The sequence below is a fragment of the Leopardus geoffroyi genome, chromosome E3, assembly GCF_018350155.1.
Source record: "Leopardus geoffroyi isolate Oge1 chromosome E3, O.geoffroyi_Oge1_pat1.0, whole genome shotgun sequence".
In the NCBI taxonomy this organism is placed as follows: Eukaryota; Metazoa; Chordata; class Mammalia; order Carnivora; family Felidae; genus Leopardus; species Leopardus geoffroyi.
Genome location: NC_059340.1, coordinates 39,193,301 through 39,211,972, shown reverse-complemented (window position 1 = coordinate 39,211,972; position 18,672 = coordinate 39,193,301). Strand labels below are relative to the sequence as shown.

Below are 18,672 nucleotides of genomic sequence, written 5' to 3'. Positions count from 1 at the left end.
CCGTAGCGGCCCGCGCCTAGCGCCAAGGAGGCGCGGCGGTTGCCGCTGGTATCCCCTGCACGATGCCGAGAGGTGGCAGTGGTCGCGGTCCACGGTGGCCCGAGGTTGGCGGACGTGGGTGCGCGGGGGCTGCGCCGCGGCCTTTGCTTCCCCCAGCCCTCCACTCTGTAAGAGCCTGTAGACCTCGTTCACTCGTGTTTACGGCAAGTATTTACCGAGTGCCCACTGTGTACCCCAGGCCGTGCCCGGCCGAGGATGGGCAGGTCGTGGGGCACCCTTGCCCCGAGCCCTTGTCTCCTGGCTTCCAGAGAGGGGAGAAAACCGTCGTTCCTGGTCCTGATGGGAGCATTGAAAGAAATGGGTCACTCAGCCCGTCGCCAGCACTGCCGTTCTGTTGGTTTTCAAACAGCAAGACCCCTAGGGTAGAGATTCTTAAACCCTTCTATATCATTCATTTTGAAAAATGTAGGGAAGTGCTGTGAGCCATAGAGATAATGGTTTTGTTCAGGAAAACACCAGCACCTGCAGTTTCGTGTGTCATTTCAGGGGGTTCATGGAGTTCCTGAAGTCCACCTGGGGGAACCTCGTAGGGACTTCTAGGCATAGATGCTCACGTCAGTCAAAGCGCCCGTACTTTTTCATTGTCTTACATATTTCACCTTCAAGAAAGATCTTTGATCCGCGTATACTGCAGGAGAATCGAGGGAGGAACACTCCACTAGGTGTATCTGTATTTCTAGTTCCAACATTCTATTTGTTTGAGTCCTTCCCATCGAGACTACTTTCTAGTCTCAGGTTAAGCATAACCAGACTGTCACCTGCATGGTAGTGTTGTTGCGGAAACTGGTCTGGATCACCCAGCAGAAGAACCAAGCGGCACTGGGAGATCTTGGAAGGCAGGAGGTTTATTTTACACTGGTGGGCTCAGAGGACATCATTCTCCAGAGGTCTGAGTCCTGAGCTTAAGCAGCGGGGACAACTTATAGTCTGTTTGAGCACCGCAAGCGGGGTGGGGAAAAAAACCCAGAACAGGAGTCTTGTGGCAGGGACTGGAATTCCCCTATCAGTCCTGTTGGCCGTCTTATAACAGATTTTCCCCTATCATTCCCCCCTTTGATGCCCCTTTAAACGGATATAGGCCGTATTCGAGGGCATCATCTTTATTTATTTCAGGCTGGTCTTTTCTCTCAGTTCCCTGACTTTGGTTGTGACTGTTCCTGACTGGTTTATAAAGTAACAGCATTCTTCTCTGAGGAAGGTGCAGGTGCCCCTTTTGTTGGCAGTGAGGAGGTCAAGTGCCCGTCTGTTCTGGAGGACAACTCCTGCCAGGGAACTTATTTGGCTCTGTAGGGACACTAGGGAGTTGGCCACTCGTTAGTCCCACACAAGAGCCCATGTCCCTATCCCCGTGGCTATCACTGCCCCTAGGAGGACGGGTAGTAACACTGCTCGTTTAACCCAAGCCTTAAGACTGAAGGGTAATCTAAGCACCAACTTTTATCTTGAGAATCTTTTAATCTCTTTTTCCTGAAGCTTGAGCACACACTTTAGTGCAAACGCTTCCCCTGAATGGCACTGGCAACCTTACTCGCAGGCAAACCAGCAGACTGAAAGAGGTTACACCACATTTAAGCTTTTAAACCCCCCAGATTCTTCCACAGTGGGGCCCAGATTAGAGGCAATCAATACCAAGAAAACAGCCTATCCATAAGAGGAAGGTGATTGCGGACAGGAACCTCTCACTGGTTCCCAGCTTTCTGGGCAACCTCTGCCAATCTGATGGCAAGGAGTAAGAACAGTCTATTTATTTTATGGGACTGGTGAGTCCTCAAGCTTCTGCCCTGCATAGACCAGCCGGCTTCCAGGGTGTGGCTGGAGCAGGGCTGAAGATCGGACTTGGGTCTTTCTTCCAAGTCTGAGGCTCCTCAGGATTGGTCCTCTTGACTCTGGAGTGGTGGGCCCGTGGAGTGATACCTGTGACCCTGAGGGCAGTGGGGGTGGCCAGAATAACGGTATGAGGCCCAGTCCACTGTGGTTTGAGAGGACCTTTTTTCCAGTCTTTGGCCTAGAGTGAGTCCCTCCGTGAGAAGTGATGTACAGGGCATCCTAAAGAGATTGGTGCTTTCTCGAGGGTATCGTTGAAACTCATTTAGGGTGGCCCCTAACGCTTGAAGTTGTTTTCTTATTTCCTTTCTGGGAGGCTCCCTAACATGGGGGGGGCCTTCCATATATTAGTTCAAAAGGGGAGAAACCTTGAGTTCCCGGTGTGCAGTGGACACGCAGGAGGGCCAGGGGCAACAGGTCCGGCCATGGGAGGTCTGTTTCCTAGCGGAACTTGGCTAAGGTTCCCTTGAGGGTGAGATTCATTCGCCCTACTTTCCCTGAGCTTTGAGGCCGGTAAACATTGTAAAGCTTTGAGGGAGCTGGTTAAAGTTTGTATAATGTCCACAGGTCCATTTTCACCGTGGATTGTGGCCGGCAGGCCGAACCGGGGGACAATCTCTTCTTTGAACTCCTGGTGGGGGTCGTGGCACGGATAAGGGAGGGAGCTGTGTCTGCCTCCTTATTAGCTGCCACCTTGGCTCCTTTGCTAGACGATTTCCTCGTGCTGTAGGGTCGTCTCCCTTCTGGCGTCCTTTGCAGGGTAGAACTGTAACTTCTTTTGGAAGCCAGACGGCCTCGAGGAGCTTTAGTATTTCCTCCTTGTTTTTGATGGCCTTCTCCGCCGTGGTGAGGAGGCCCCTGTCTTTGTAGATTGCCCCGTGTGTGTACAGTAGCAAAGGTGTACCGGGAGTCGGTTGACTCGCTTGTCCTTGCTAATGGTGAGGGCTTGGATTAAGGCATGTCACTGCATACCCTGCCTTTCGAACGCCCTCTGTGATGAAACTGCCACCGTCCCTGAACAAGGTGAGGTCTGGGTTCTCTAGGGCCTGGTCACGCAGATACGGGCGGCTTGCGAAAACTTTCTTGGTCACCTCAGAGCAGTCACGATCTGGTTTCTCTTTCTTGGAAGGTAGGAAAGTTGTGCGGTTCAGCGTCCACACTGTTTTGAGAGCGACCCGTGGATTCTTGCAGAGGAGCCCCTCCTATTGTGCTAGCTGGGAGTTGGAGAGGCGTGAGAGAGGTGACAGCATGGGGAACCTTAGTTCTTGTCCCAGGGTGAGTTTCTCTGCCTCCTTAATGAGCAGAACTGTGGCCGCTTGTGCCCTAAGGCATAGTGGCCATCCGCTGCCACTGGGTCCATCCTCTTCGGCAGGGCCAACAGTCTGTGTGAGAACCCTGAGGATGACCTTTTCCTTCTCATGCACAAAGAGAATAAAGGCTTTTCTATATTCTGCAGGCCAAGGGCTGGTTCCTGCCCCAAGGCGGCCTTTATCTCCAGGAAGACAGCTTTGGCCTCCTCTGCCAGACGGGGCATTCTCGATCTGGCCCTAACAGGAGATTATAGAGAGATCTTGCTATTACTCAGAATCTGGGAATCTGGATTCGGCAGACTCCCGCAGCCCCCAGGAGTTCTTGTAGCCCCCTCTTAGTTTGTGTCTGGGGTAGGGAAGTGATGACCTTCTTTTTCTCCAGCTCTAGAGCTCTCTCTCCACGATACCTGATACCCTGAGTTCGACAGAAGTTGGAGGAGGGCCCTGTGCCCTCTGTACGATTCTCTTGGGTATTGCTGGAAAGGAGGAGCTCATCCGCATACTGGAGAAGGGTGCAGTGTGTGGTGTCTGGCCAGTGCCTCCCCAAAGAGGGCAGGCGAGTTTTTTAAACCCTTGTGGGAGGCACCTCCAAGTCATTTGCCTCTGACGCCCTGTGTCTGCTTTGGTCCGCTTGAAGGCAAACGAGGGTTGGCTTGGGAAGGAGGGGGGGGGGGCAGGCGGAGGCAGAAGAAGACATCCTTTAAGTCTAGGCAGGTAAACCATCTGGCAGAGCCTGGAATCTGGCTGAAGAGGGTGTATGGGTTCGGGACCACTGCGTGCAAGGAGACGGTCGCTTCTTGAATTGGGTGGATACCCTCCTCCCAGCTTCTTGACTGGCAAAAGTGGGGTGTTCCAGGTTGATTGGCATTCAGCCAGCATGCCTGCTTCTTTGAGTCTTGTCAGGTGTTCTTGGATGCCTGCCCTTGCCTCTTGTGGGAGGGGGTATTGCCACTGTCTCTGCGGTCGAGCCCCTGGGATTAATTCTACAATGACAGGGGCCGGTGGTGGGCAAGTCGGTGGGGGGGGGGGGGGCGGGGGTTGTCCTAGCCCATACAGTGGGGAGGGCAGTCCTGAATTCAGGTGGGCTGCTCGGTTGGGCCTGGGCACAGGAGAACCTCCATTTTTTAATTCAGTTGGAGGCTGGTGCGTCTTTTAGCCCAAAGGTTATTTGGGCCCCCAGCTTTGAGAGTATATCCTGGCCGAGGAGAGGGATAGGGCACTCAGGTAGGTAGAGGAACTCATGCCGTACCGTGTGGCCCCCGAGTTTACATAAAAGTCATAGTTTGGCCCCCTACTTTTATTTTGACTGTGGGCTCATGGGGGCCGAGAAGAAGTGAGCCTGGTCCCCCTCAATCTGAATCTATTCCTGCCAGGCCTATGAAGTCTTTTTTGCAGGGTTCTTGTGCCTATCGGTTGGGTTTCAAGGGCCTTTACCTGGTTGGGACATTTATTCTTTTAATGTCCTTTTTCTTTGCAGTGGGCACATTGATCCCTTGCTAAGGAGGTTTTGGGCTTCCCCCTTTTGGCAGCTGGACCTTCCCTGTCCTTTTGTTGTGGCTCTCTTGTGCCTCGAGGTCAAACGGGTGTAAGCCTCGCGTAGGCTCTCATAATAATCCCCAGGGGATTCCCCTTGGGCTGGGCAGACTCACGGGCTTCTTAGCCCCTGCTCGGATCCCCCGGAGGAGAGCCTCTTGGTACCGGTGGCTGTGGACCGGCACCTGAAGAGTGCTGTGCCTGGCCGAGGGTGCATTCTGGCCACTGGTCCAAGGGAGAGGAGATCTGCTGGGTCCAGAGGTGGTGGGGAGACCGAAGGCGGCAGAGCATCGGGAACCGGGAGGTTCATATGGTGGGGGCAAGATTGGTTCTTCCTCTGGATCGCCAGTGAGAACTTGTGGAGGTTGGGACTTCTGGTGACCTTCCTTGAGCTACTTTGTCGAGGTGACGAAGACCCTAGCCTGTCCTGTTTGTTGCAGGTAGATCACACGCAAGGGGGAAGGGTTTGGGCAGTCTCTAACGAGGAGTCGATATATGGGAGCTGATCAGGGTAACCTGGGTCTGTGGCGACAACATGCCAGATGTGGCGGACCGTTGGGACATCTAAGGTTCCCTCTGAGGGCCATCCTACACCAACTCACATAAGGTCCTTAACTTGCCGGTGGTTATATTAATTCCATAGTCTCCTGAAAACACCTTTTTTTTCTCTGTCCCGACCCCATAATGTTCCCGTGAGACAGAGGTGTAAGGGTGCCCCCTCTAATGAGGAGACCAGTCAGATGCCTGTCTGGCCGTGTCCCGAAGGAACTTGGGTGACACTTAGCTGTAGCAGTCTCAGCTTTGTGACTTACGATCGGAAACTATTCCGATGCCGGCATAGACTGTGTGCTGTTCACCATGGAATTGCAGATGGGTCCACTCAGACTCCGTGGGCTTTTGGGGACCTTAAGGGTGCCCGCCCGTGGAGCCACAGAATCGAACTCAGCAGGCAAGCCGGACCGAGTCGCACATTCACACTCACGTACACACCAGAGGTTGCTACATTCCCTCCCACAGAATTTCTCCCTGTGAGACCACTGAGGTCTCCGGGGAATGATCAGGTTCCCCTTCCACCACTATGGGTGGGCTGGACAGGACAGAATTGGGTCCCAGGCCTTCCGGTATTCGACCTTGGGTCCAGGGCCTCACCTGCTAAGTCTCCTCGAGTCCGGCAGGAATGGCAGAGCAGGCTGGCCCGAGGCTACCGAGCGGGAGACTGCCGAAATCCAGTCAGGGTGCGCCTTCTCCCTTGCGTCTCCTCCTTCCGTCACCGCCTCTCCGTTTTCCCAAACCGGTGGCAACAGTGGGCCAGAGCGGTTGGGTTTCCCCGTCAGGGAACCAAATGTTACATAACCTGGTCTGGATCACCAGCGGAAGAACCAAGCGGCACGTGGAGATCTTGGAAGGCGGGAGGTTTATTTTACACCGGCAGGCTCAGAGGAGATCATTCTCCCGAGCATCAGCAGCGGGGACAATTTACAGTCTGTTGGAGCGGGGCAAGCGGGGTGGGAAGAAGAACCCAGAAGGAGAGTCTTCGGGCAAGGTCTGGAATTCCCCTGTGAGTCCTGTCGGCCGTCTAGTAACAGATTTTCCCCTATCAGTGTGAGGGGCACCTTCTTACTCAAATCCTCGTCAACCTTGTGGAACATTCCCTTGCCTGCCACACTTGGCAATTAGTTAGAAGCCATAAACAACCTAATGCCTATCACCAGACCACTGGCCGAGTAAATTTCGGTGAATCTGCTCCATGGACTGCGCTGCATCTGTTGGAAATGTGCCGTGGTTTTCCATGTGCTAATGTGCAGAGATGGTCACTACAGAACTTGACTAAAAGCGTGTTTATGGTACAATATGGCACTATAATCCCACGTTTGTAAAAAGTATGAAAAATATTTTCAAAATTCCAGTATCTGAAGGGAGACAAGAAATAACATGGCACCTGTAGAAAGTAGAATTAGAGACAGGGGCTGTGGTTTTCACTCTGTGCTCCATACATTTTTGTGGTTTTCAATGAACACTTAAACTTTTTGTGACACTGGAAACATAGTCCGTAAATATATTCAACACGGGGCTTGAACTCATGACCCTCAGATCGAGAGTTGCATGCTCTTAGGACTGGGCCAGCCAGGTGCCCCTGCTCATTATTCTTTATAACAAAAACTTAAATAAAACCTCATTAACTGGAACGCTTTTTTTTCACTGCAGTGCAGAGGAGTAGGAAAATGATTTTTAAAATGCAGACTGTGCCCACAGAGAAACACATATGTGAGATTTTCAAATAATATGTGAGGTTTGCCAATACTGGAGAAACAGAACAGACCTGCCTCTGAAGTTAAACGCACAGCACAAACCTACCTCTAAACTTAAACACACGTACACGCACACACGCACACACATGCTGCAGGCATCAGGTTAATGCAGATACAGACTTCAGGTCTCAAGCCTTGACTCCCTTGATGTCACACAACAGAAGCCACAATTTAAAAAAATTTGAGCTGAAATGACGGTAAGACCACTTGCCCAGGAAGGTCTTAGTATTTGCACAAGAGCCTTCACACAGGGCGTGACCTAGCTGTGCATCCCCAAGCTCACGTGGCACTTCTGCTTCCTGGAGGGGGTGCCCTCGCACATGGTCTCTGGGGCTGGCGGCAGAAGCACAGTGGACACTCCCCTCCCACCTCCCACCCCAAGGACCATCCGCAGAAGACAGCAGTTAGAAACAGTTCTTAATGCTGCAGGCGGTAGTTAGGAGAAAACAACCTTGTAAGTCAAAGCTAAAATCAGACATCAAAGACCACACAGAACATTTTCCAAGATTGACCTAGTGGTGGCAGGAGGGTATCAAAACACCAAAAATCATAGCTTTGGAACTGCCGTGGGTGACACTTAACGGTTGAAGCTAACGTATATTAGCGCTAAATTTATGCGTGATGTAAGAATCCTGTGAGTGCCTCATATGCCTTCATAGCACAGGCTCCAGGGCCAGACTGCCCCAGTGAGAATACAGTGCCTTCCGTTAACCAGTTGTGTGGCCCTGGCTGAGTGATGTACCTACCCACTTATTCAGCCTTGAAAAAGAAGGAAATTCTGATACATGCTATAGCATGGATAAATCTAGAAAGCGTTATGCTAAATGAAGTAAGCCAGACACAAAAGAGCAAACGTATGATTGTACCTATATGATGTACCTAGAATATTCAAGTTCGTAGAGACAGAAAGTAGAGTAGTAATGACCAGGGCCTGGGAGGGGAGGGGAGTACAGAGTTATTTAGTGCTTAGACTTTCCGTCCAGGATGATGAAAAAGTTCTGGAGATGAGTGCTGGTGATGGTTGTACAATAATGTGAACGTACTTCATGCCACTGAATCGTACACTTGACAGTAGTTAAAATGGTAAATTTTAGGTTACATTTTACCACCCCAAAAACCTAAAAAATGCACATACCCGTTGATTCAGTTATTCTATTTCTAGGACTATCCTCAAGAAATTACTGGATGTATGTAAAGTCGCACCACGAGATGTCCCTCACAGAATTGTTCATGAAACCAAGAATTGAAAACAACCTAAATGTCTACCAGTAGAAGAGACAGCAAGTACAAGTGCGGTATGCCCATCCTGTGGCATACCGTGCATCTGATAAGAGTACGCAAGGCCTGTGCATCTTGATCCACGCGCACTGTTGTTATTTTAAAAAACTGGGAAAATGTGTATCGCATCATACGTACACGTAACAAATACATATACATGTGTAAACACGTCAGGAAATGGGTAGGATGTACAGCCAGCTGTTACCTATAAAAAGGAGGAAAAGTGAAACGAGGGGGTGATGGAAAAGTTTCCCCATTTGCTTTGTATACATCTATATTCTTTGAATCTTGTACAATGACTGTTTATTTATGTACTACTGTGGTTCTGGTTATCTATTGTTGCATAACCAACACCCCAGAAGTTAGTGGCGTAAAAACAGCCTTTCTCCTCTCACAATTTTGTGGTCAGGGTTTTGAGCAGGGCACGACAGGGACAACTCATGTCTGCTCCGTGACTGGAGCTTCAGCTGGGGTGGCTCCCATGTCCAGAGATTGCTGGAAAGGAATGGGATACTTGACTGGGGTTATGTGTCTCTGGCTTCAGTACTGGCTGTCTGCTGGTGACTCCTTGGTTCTTGCCCCCCTTGTGTCTGCTGGGACTGGAATATCCAAGTGACTTCTTCACCTGTGTGTGGCGTGCCTGCGCTGGGCTGTCTGGAACAGGTAGGTTGCTGCACGTCCGTCTCTGTCCGTGTGCATAGCTTGGGCTTCCTCATGGCATGGCGGTCTCAAGATAATCAGCCTTGTTAAATGGCGGCTGGTGTTCTCAGAGGTAGCATTCCAGGAAGCCCCAGGTGGTGGCTTCAAGACTTCTTAGATAGGCCCAGAAGGTCATGTCCACTTCATTCTGTTGCCCAAGCTTGTCACCAAGGCCAGTCTAGGCACCCCTTGTCAGTAAGTGATAAGGAATTTGCGGCCATTTTTAACCTACCACACTTACGTGATGTTAAAAGACTTTCAACAGGAAATTCAACGTGACCCATGACTTATAGTGACCTTCATTAAAGCAGAACACACCCACCTCTTTCGTTTCTTTTACAAGTCACTGCAAACGGAGTCTCTTTGGAAATCCTCTACTGGGCCTGTTGCTTCCTTCCAAGTTTCTTATGCCATCCCTCAAATTAATGTCCAGGCCAGGGGTTTTCATCTCTGGCAGCACAGTAGAGTCATCTGGAGAGCTTTAAAAAATCTTGATGCCCAGACCAAATACATCAGAACCTCCAGGGGGTGGCACCCAGGTGCTGTGGTCTGAAAGTTTGTGTCTTCTCAAAATTCCTGTGTTGAAATCCTAATGCCTGGTGTGATGGGATTAGACGGTGGGACCTTTGGAGTTTCTTGGGTCATGAGGGTGGATCCCTCATTAATGGGATTAAACCTCTTATAAGAGAGACCCCACAGAGCTCCCAAGCCCCCTCTACCCTGTGAGTACCAAAGGTCAGCAGTCTGCAACCCAGAAGAGGGCACTCCCCTGACCATACCGGCACCCTGATCTGCGACTTCCAGCCTCCAGAACTATGGCAAATAAATTCTGGGGGGTGCCTGGCCGTCTCAGTCAGTGGAGCATGGAGACTCTTGATCTTGGGGTTATGAGTCTGAGCCCCACATTAGGCCTCGAGATTATTTAAAATAAAATCTTTTTAAAAAAAGAAAGAAATTTCTGTTGTTTATAACCCACCCAGGCTGTAATATTTTGTTATAGCAGCCCAAATGGACTAAGACAGCGGGTCTCAGAAGTTTTTAATTTTTTTTAATGTTTATTTATTTTTGAGAGAGAGCGCGCACGTGTGCACAAGCGCCAGCGAGCAAGCGGGGGAGGGGCAGAGAGAGAGGGAGACACAGAATCCGAAGCAGGCTCCAGGCTCTGAGCTGTCAGCACAGAGCCTGACGCGGGGCTCGAACTCACGAACTGTGAGATCATGACCTGAACCGAAGTCGGAGGCTTAACTGACTGATACCCAGGCGCCCCCTCAGGTGTTAGAAGTTTTTAAAGCTCTGCAGATGAATCCGTTGTTTACAAGAATCGGAACCACTGGTCTAGACTGTGAGTAACTGACCCGGCACCAGCGGTTTCAGAAGCGGCTGCTTAGCACTTGTCAGCCAGCAGTCCTCGTTGGCAAAGCGATGGGTTGGCTGTAGGCACCTGGCCATGGAATCGCGAGAAGCTTTGGCTGATAGTGAACCTGCGTCCTCCCTTTCCAGGGCTGAGCGCTGTGCGCCACGGAGCCCGCTCAAGCTCTGCATCTTTCACCCTCTGGCCACAGCCAGCTCTGAGGATGAAACGTCTTGGTGAGCGGCTTCTGTCTGTGCTGGGTCTGATGCCTACTCTCTAAGTCCCCTGCCCAGGGACCTTGTTGAACAAAACGGTTGTAAGGACAGAAAGCACGGCACTTTCTGAAATAGCTTCAGTCCCACAAGCTGCCTGCTTGCTTCCCAGGGGAAGCTCTATGCTGTTGGAGCTGCCCGATGGAACTACAGAGGGAACTTGCAGACCCTGAGTTTCCGGGAGGAGACAGAGGGGAGCCTTTGAGAAGTACAAGTCTCATGTGAATGGCTCGTCTGTCTGCCAGCAGGGTCTTGAGGAAAAAAAAAAAAACAAAGGCCTGAGGGGTACTCCGAGCATCGCAGAGCAGGCGGGGTGGACAGGAAGTCGTGCCAGGGCCAGGACCCCGGGTCCCCACCTCTCGTGTTCCCTGCCGCCCTCCCCGCAGCAGAACCTACAGCTTTCTTTCTTCCCCTTTGTTGTTGGAAGAGACTTCTTCTTGTGGCTGGAGCACACACCCTGCTTCAAACCAACAGCCAGAGATTGGCTGGAATAACCTTGGGAGATAGATAGATTTTTAATAACACAGAACATAAATACCGATGTCACCATCCCCCATAATTAACAAACGTGATGTCTCCTTGCTCGATTTTGTTATTTCTATTTTGTGAGAAGTCACCTCCGGACTGTTCACGTGTTGAGAGCCTACATGTGGTGCCCTGAGGCAGCCAGACTACTTCCGTGGGCTTCTCGAGCTCATTCCTCTAGTCAACCAGGTTGGGTGGGGGCCCTGTAGCATTTGGACAACCCTGAGAGAAACCATGAAGAGGAGGGACTCCATCCTGCCCAGGGGGAACTATATTGTCCCAGGAGACAAGGCAGTGGAAGCGTGCCCCATCCCCGAGCACACGGCGAGGGTCCGCTAGTTCTTTCCTGCTGGCCTCCGCTCTCCCTGCCCCCCAGGGAAGGGCCCCCATTTGGGAGAGATGAAAGAGTTTGTACAGAATGCAAAGTAGGCATGGACAGGCCTCTCGGGGGCCATTTGGTTAAGGTCTCACCTTCATGAAAGGTCTCACCTTTTGAAGTGCTTTCCACCAAAACACCTAGTTGTGTTCTTGGGTTGGATGTTAAAGATGCTAGATGCAAGCACGTAAACTATACCACACTTTTTATAATATTTAATTTTCTAGGAGCCTTAAAAAATGCGGGGGGATAGGCTTTGCTAGACCACTAAGAAGTCCTGTCTGACCAACTGGAAAAGACAGGTTGGACCTGTCTCATTCTGGGGATAGAAAAATCCCCCATCTGAGTTGTTCAAACACCCAGGCGTGGGGGCTGACGGAACTGATCCTAAGTGCTGAGGAGAGGCCAAGAGCTGAGCTCCCCTTTCCACATTGTTCTCCATCCTCACCGGGCACTTGGGGAGAGGAAGCATGGAGCTGGGCCTGGAAGCTTAAGTCTGAGCTGTGGGTGTTTCTGAGATTATTCTGCCCAGATCACTAGGCTAGGAGAGAGAGAGGATTTCAGGACAAGTACTCATTTCAGAATTAAAGATCACAGAGTTTCCACGAGGGCCCTTTGGACCTTTCTTGAGGAACGTGAAGGTGACTGCAGGTGCAGGAGGGCCAGGTGTACTGTCTCTTGCCACTCCCCTCCCATGTTGTGAGCCCCTTGGCCTAGTCACCAGTCTCTTCCCTGATTTCCTTGATTTTAGCCTAGACAACACACTGTGAAAGAATCCCTGCAGATTCTGGAAGGTCACAATCGAAAAAATCTTAACGTGGTCCCTGCAGGTTTTTTTCTGCTTTCTAGAAGATAAACAGCTATGGCATCTTTGGGAAGACAACTCTGGAGTAAGGGATGAGGCCTTTCCAAGGCCCTTTGGCCTCCTGTTCTCACTGCTACCTTTAATACCTAGGGAGCTGTTAACAATTGCTATATAAAGTCCCTAGAATGTTTTTGTTTGTTTGCTTTTACAACCTCTTAACAAGGGAAGAAGAAGTAAAAAAACAAAACAAAACAAAAAAAAAAACCACAGGGAGGCAGAATGGGAAGCCACTCAAACTCCTCTATCTCACTTCCCCTTCACATAAGCACAAGGGTGCCTCCAAAGATCCAAAAATACTTGAGAGGTCCAAGAGTACATTTGTGTCCTACAAATAGAACCCTTCTTGTCTAGGGCTTTGGGGACACTTAACAAGCCTTTTCTATAGGAAAACCTATATGAACTTTTCAAAGCAGAGTAGAATGAACCTCATGTTCTAATCAATGCAGAAAAAAATCTGGGGGGGGGGCAGTGCTGAGAGAGAGAGTGCACACACGAGCAGAGGCAGGGCAGAGAGAGAGAGAGAAGGAGAGAGAGAGAGAGAGAGAGAATCCCAGGCAGGCTCCACACTGACAGTGCAGACCCTGACATGGGGATAGATCTCCCAAACCTTGAGATCATGACCTGAGCCAAAATCGAGACTCAGATGCTTCCCCAATTGAGCCACCCAGGCGCCCTCTGAAATTTGTTTTAAAAGGAAAATTTTCTTGATCAGTTGACCAACTCTTGGCTTAAAGGGGAAGTAAAATAAAAACTGCAGTGACAAGCTGTTTTGAAATGATCAACAGAGAATGCTGTATATAAAAATTATGGGAAATAAAGCTGTACTTTGAGGAAAACTCATAGCCTTAAATGCTTTTATCATTAAACAGAGATTGGAAATAAAATACACTGATATTTATTGTTCTCTACCCTGTAGGACCCAGTCATGTGTGTGATGTTGATGTATGTATATCAGGAGAGCAGAAGAGGACACAGGTCAGAGCAGGATTATATAACTAAGCCTCCCAGCTAAGGTCAACTGTGTTTGGTGCTAAATATAAGTTCTAAACAAAGTACCCTGGGAGCCCAGAAGAAAGTTATTCTCACTTGCGGTGAGAGCCAGAGTCAGCTGTTCAGGGCCTGTGTCACAAAGGTCTTTAAAGCTTTGTTGAGGAGTCTGTGCTTTATTACCAGGACAGTGTGTGTGTGTGTGTGTGTGTGTGTGTGTGTGTGTGTGTAAAGACTTTTATTTTTGTTGCTGCTCTTGTTTTGTTTTTCTCTTTCATAATAGTTTCCCAGATGTGGAACTGCTTGATTAAAGGAAAACAGGGGCACCTAGGGTGCTCAGTTGGTTAGGCATCCGACTCTTGATTTTGGCTCAGGTCATGATCAAACAGTGTGGGAGTTTGAGACCTGCATCTGGCTCTGTGCTGACGTAGCCAAGCCTGTGTGGGATTCTTTCTCTCTCCCTCCCTCTCTGCCTTTCCCCCACTCACAAGCTCTTGCTGTCTCTCTCAAAATAAATAAATAATAAATAAAGAGAAAAAACAGGGCGCCTGGGTGACTCAGTCAGTTAAGTATCTGACTTTGGCTCAGGTCATGATCTTGAAGTTCATGGGCTCAAGCCCCGCATGAGGCTCCACCCTGGCAGTGCGGAGCCTGCTTGGGACTCTCTCTCCCTCCCTCTCTCTGCCCCTCTCCACTCGCTCAGTCTCTCAAAAATAAATAAATAAACTTTAAAAAAAATGAAGAGAAATATTTTAAGCTTCTTTAAGTTTATTTATTTATTTATTTTGAGAGAGAAAGAGAGCATGAGTGGGGGAGAGGCAGAGAGACAGGGAGTGGGAGAATCCCACGCAGGCTCCCTGCTTAGCATGGAGCCTGACTCAGGGCTCCATATCACGACCGCAAGACCATGACCTGAGCTGATATCAGACACGTAACCGACGGAGCCACCCAGGCACCCCCAAATTTTAATATTCTTTTTTTTTTAAATGTTTTTTTTCAACATTTTATTTATTTTTGGGACAGAGAGAGACAGAGCATGAACGGGGGAGGGGCAGAGAGAGAGGGAGACACAGAATCGGAAACAGACTCCAGGCTCTGAGCCATCAGCCCAGAGCCCGACGCGGGGCTCGAACTCACGGACCGCGAGATCGTGACCTGGCTGAAGTCGGACGCTTAACCGACTGCGCCACCCAGGCGCCCCTCAAATTTTAATATTCTTAAAACACAGTCACACTGCTTTCCATAAGATGTAGTGCATTCACGGGATCTCTCCTCTGATGGGAGATATTAGTGTTTACAAAAGTCTGAACGAAGGGGGCTTTGCCCACAGCCGAGGCACCGGTGAGGTTCTTTTCCTGAATGAGTCCCCTGGTGCTTAGAGAATCTAATGTTGAGAGGTTCTTCCTGGTTGGAGTTCTCAGGGCTTTCTTCCTATAGAGTGGTTGGATGCTCTATAAGTTCTGCTAAGTCTTAGGATTTCCACATCGGTTTTCTAAAGGTTTTTAGTCTTTTTTGTAAAGTAGACCCTTGGAGAGCATTCCCCCCTAAAGTTACAGTGAGTGGATGCAGAGTTTCCAGGTTTTTTTCTGCTTTGAAGAAGCTTCTTTATCTTCTCTCCTGATCTTAAAACCTGAGAGAAGAAATGAAAGTTGAAAATGTCACCCTGTCCCCAGGGGAAAGAAAGTGAGGGCGAGAAAAGGGGTTTATTAAACCAGTAATGGGATGACAGAAAGTCCTAAGTACATCTCAAAGCTTTTTACATCAGTTGAGTCCGAAGTTTTCTTTTCTTTCTCCCCTTGTATGCAGTGAACACTCACCTCATCTTGAAGTCAAACCCTTGTCTCATTTCTTTGAAATTCTGCAGTCCCTTCACCCGTGGCTCTTCTCTGTGCTGCATGGGAAGCCCAGGCCAGGCTTTGGTACTGGATATCCTGGCTACAAAAAAGACAGGAAGCATGAGAGTTTGGCTCACGACTGATTGGGAGGGTGATTTTAGGACGATTTCTAGGGCAGATGGCCTCTCTGTATCCATTTCCTCTTAGGATCATTTCACCTGAAGCCTCTGTCAGCAGTATTTCAATATTAAAACAAAACCAAAACGAGGGAAACTCCTTTAGTGTTCAATTCAAGGCTGTTGTCCTCCAATCTGTGAACAAGGAGTGAATTAGTTCTGTGTTAAAATCAATGCACTAGGGTGCCTGGGTGGCTCGGTTGGTTAAGTGGCAGACTATTGATTTTGGCTCGGGATGCTATCTCATGATACGTGGGATCGAGCCCTGCGTCTGGCTCTGTGCTGACAGCGCAGGGCCTGCTCGGGATTCTCTCCCTCTGCCCCTCTCCTACTCTCTCTCTCTCTCTCTCTCAAAATAAATAAATTTAAAAAATTCAATGTACTAAATTTTTAGTTTTACGTTATCTTTTGAATACTTTGATAAGAGAATTATTGAAGTTAGGACTGAAGTGTGATGTCAGTCTTCCTAAAATTCTGACTGTGTCAAACCTGAGAAACATTTTCTTACTGAGTTCAAGAGAAGAGAGAAAAAGCGGTAAAAGCAGGAATTTGGGAACCGAGTCCTGGATTCATTTCAGTTCAGAGATTTTCAAATAAAAATCGATATGTGAGCTGGGTTGGCTGGTGACTGGCAAATGCCGTCTTTACACGTTTCTTTTAGCTGAAGCCTAGAAGTGGGTTATCTGGAAGTTCACTAAAACAACTCTCTAACCGTGTTTCTGGCAGTCCAGAGACAGCTGGTGAAATCGTGCCCAGCTCAGTTCCCTGCTCTATCCTAGCACTCTTTCCCTCGCTGAGAGCCGCCTCTTCTGTGCCCCCTCCTCCCCTCCCCACCTCTCCCCCCCCACAAAGTTTATTGCTCTGCAATAAAATGTGGGTTGGTAAGTAGTCATTTATGATCCACATGGAGGAAAATGTTTAAATATTAATGTTACCAAACAATATTAGCAAGTTAATGTTAATCTGAAGAAAAATGTAAATTCTAGAACACTTTACCAAAATATAGGAAGTGGAGCAAAATGCCTTATTTTATACTTCCATGAAGAGAAGCAACACATTTCAGATTAACAAAAAAAGAGAATGCTTTTCAAATGAAATGCCGTTTAAAGTCCCCGTTTTGTTTATGATTGGACTGCAAAGCTAAGACTAAGATCAAAGAGTGATTTGGTATACGTAAAAGTACACCTGATCCATTGATCACAGAAAGCTGTGGTCTAGTCAAGTGGGACGAAACCAAAGCCAGGGTGAGTGGCAGATAGCAAGCAAAGGCTTAGGGTGGCCGAGGCCTGGAGGCCAGGGCACCCTCAGGCCAGAGGCAGGGCAAGAAGCAGTTCAGACTGCTAAGAGCTGCTTGTCTGTCGGCTCCCTCACCAACAAGCACAGGCCGGAAAGTCTTAACACTGTGTGTTTCGTCGGATACCGGTTTGCAGACCACACACAGAGACAGCTGCCCCACTTGAGTGCAAGGGAATCTAGAAGGCCTAGGGAAGGCCTGAAAGCAGCTCCAGAGACAGAATCTAGTGCCCATGAGAGCTAAGGCCAGGATTAGTAGGGGCTCTTTATCTGAGATTCAAATGTGTTTTCTCTGTAATAGTCAGGGAGCCACCTGTCACTGAGGACCAGAAAATAGAAGCAAGTAAAATGGTTACTGGAGAGCGTACTTACTTCCCTTAACTTACTTTTCACCGAAGACCTAAACTAGTGGTTCTTAATCTTTTTGGTGGTTTTAAGAACTTGATGGAAGCCATGGATTTGCTTCCTAGAACATACACATATACATGCAATATTGTATAAAGTAACAGAAACTTCAGAAGATCTCCAGATCCATCAGTGGGACCCTCTAGAACTGTGATGGCCAAAACAGTAGCCACTAGGTGGCACTTAGCAACCCGAGCTGCGTTTCAGCATCCCGGCAAGTTATACTGGACAGTGCTGCTCTATAATTTCATGGACTCGGGGTTAAGAACTCCTGCCCCAAATGACCCCCTGTAGATCTACTGGCCTGTAACCCCACTCCTAGTAACACACCAACGCTTTTCTATGTTTGAATATAGATAGGCCTCAAAAAACGGAGGAAGAATACTAACAGTAATTTTGAATAACAGTCCATCTTGCTTCAAGTCCCCATTAATAACCTAAACCTAGCAGATGATTCATTCTTCCCATCTCCAGGTATGTGTAGTTTCGCAAACATTCTCATGCCCCCACATCCTGCAATAAAAATCCAAGTGGCTTTTCTGTGACATAGGGTGAGACTTCAGGAGTTTACCGTGCATTACTAACATTCACTGAGTTCGTACTAATTACCAGGTACCGTTCTAAGCATCCTACACGTTAGCTCATTTAATCCTCACCAAATATAAAGTGAAGATAGGTCTTATCCCCTCAAAACAGATGAGGGAACTGAAGTTTGGGGGTCAGTGAGATTGAGATGACGTAGTAAATGCCAGCGAAGTGACTTTTAGGTTAGAATCTGTAGTCTCCTGAAATATGTCGAAAACAGGAGAATGGCCTTAGAGGACTCTGAGGTCACATGTCTCAGCAAGGGTTTCTGAGATGGACCTATACCATCCTGTGTGCTGAGGCTGCTGAGGTCACATTTGCCACAACAGCGGTGGAGCCCTTTCCCTCTAGTGGAACAAGAAAAAACCGAAATACTCAGGACTCTCTCCACCCAGTCGTCCAAAGCCGGCCTCTCTGTCCCCACTTCACCCTTTTTACTATTACGGCAGCCTGAACTTTAGCGACAGACTAGCTGCGTGACCCTGGACAAGGGTGTTCGCTGACACTCGGTGCCGTTGTTACAGGGGGATGATAACAGCATCTACGTCCTACAGTTTTGAGTGCTGTTAGGGTCCAGCTCTATTAGACAAGCGCTCGATAAAAGGTTACTGGTTGTCACGATTCACTCCTGCGACACTTTCCGGAGCCCACGGGCCCGATTGTCGCTAGAGGGAAGGGAGGAGCTGAGCCCACTCTCCGGGTTTCCTTCCGTTCCCCGCTCGCAGTGAAGTTCACAACTTTCATCACAAGATCTAGGAGGGAGCTGAATAACGATCCCGCCCTCGCAGGGATGGACAATAAGCAGCACGTCCCGGGTCCCCAGGAGCTCTCGTGGACGCCCAGCCTCCAGGACCCTGACCGAGCAAGGGATGGCCAAGCGCGCCCAGCCCCAGGGCCCCAGCAGCGCGCCGGAAGCACTGCCGCGGCGCTCCGCTCTCCGCCCCTGCTCCCGGCACCTGCCTCGGGCGCAGGCGCGGGCCGTGCAACGG

At 49.3% G+C, this 18,672-nt stretch overlaps 2 long non-coding RNA genes across 3 annotated transcripts; one reads left to right on the top strand and one right to left on the bottom strand.

The window, feature by feature from the left end:
- Positions 1 to 209: 209 nt before the first annotated feature.
- Positions 210 to 9,334, top strand: LOC123589109. Its single transcript, XR_006708167.1, has 2 exons — positions 210 to 903; positions 6,141 to 9,334. It is a non-coding gene; the product is annotated as an uncharacterized LOC123589109 (long non-coding RNA).
- Positions 9,335 to 14,363: 5,029 nt separating this feature from the next.
- LOC123589587 lies at positions 14,364 to 18,656 on the bottom strand. 2 transcript variants are annotated; one of them, XR_006708408.1, is made up of 4 exons: positions 18,543 to 18,656; positions 15,443 to 15,535; positions 15,207 to 15,324; positions 14,364 to 15,019 (listed from the first exon to the last, which is right to left on the bottom strand). It is a non-coding gene; the product is annotated as an uncharacterized LOC123589587 (long non-coding RNA). The 2 variants fall into 2 exon arrangements; XR_006708407.1 differs by lacking the exon at positions 18,543 to 18,656 and having other exon boundaries at positions 15,443 to 15,670.
- Between the last annotated feature and the right edge of the window lie 16 nt (positions 18,657 to 18,672).